Here is a 271-nt window from a genome sequence, read left to right on the forward strand (position 1 = left end):
CTCCCTCTCTCTTTTTCATTAATTTATAGGTTTTCAGTAATTTGAAGAAAGTTTAAGGAGGAAGTATTAGAAGATAATAGGAATATGAAAAATTAATCTATCAATTTTCAAGAATAAGAAAATAAGATTTTTTTTTTATAGGATACTTATAAGTTTGCTAGTCATAGACAGAGTTTAAAAGTAATATGGGATAATTTACCAAACTCAAAGCTTTTCTTAGAATATCTTTTTGGACAAGAAGTTAAAGAATATTTTGCATATTCCAAAACCC

The 271-nt window shown here is 25.5% G+C and overlaps 1 protein-coding gene across 1 annotated transcript in view; it reads left to right on the plus strand.

Moving 5' to 3' along the window:
* The window catches only part of LOC119581700 (ankyrin-2-like), a gene marked incomplete at its 5' end in the record, with an annotated part of 102,055 nt that overhangs the window by 24,347 nt on the left and 77,437 nt on the right, over nucleotides 1-271 (plus strand).

Source organism: Penaeus monodon, chromosome 15, assembly GCF_015228065.2.
Source record: "Penaeus monodon isolate SGIC_2016 chromosome 15, NSTDA_Pmon_1, whole genome shotgun sequence".
Lineage (NCBI taxonomy): Eukaryota > Metazoa > Arthropoda > Malacostraca > Decapoda > Penaeidae > Penaeus > Penaeus monodon.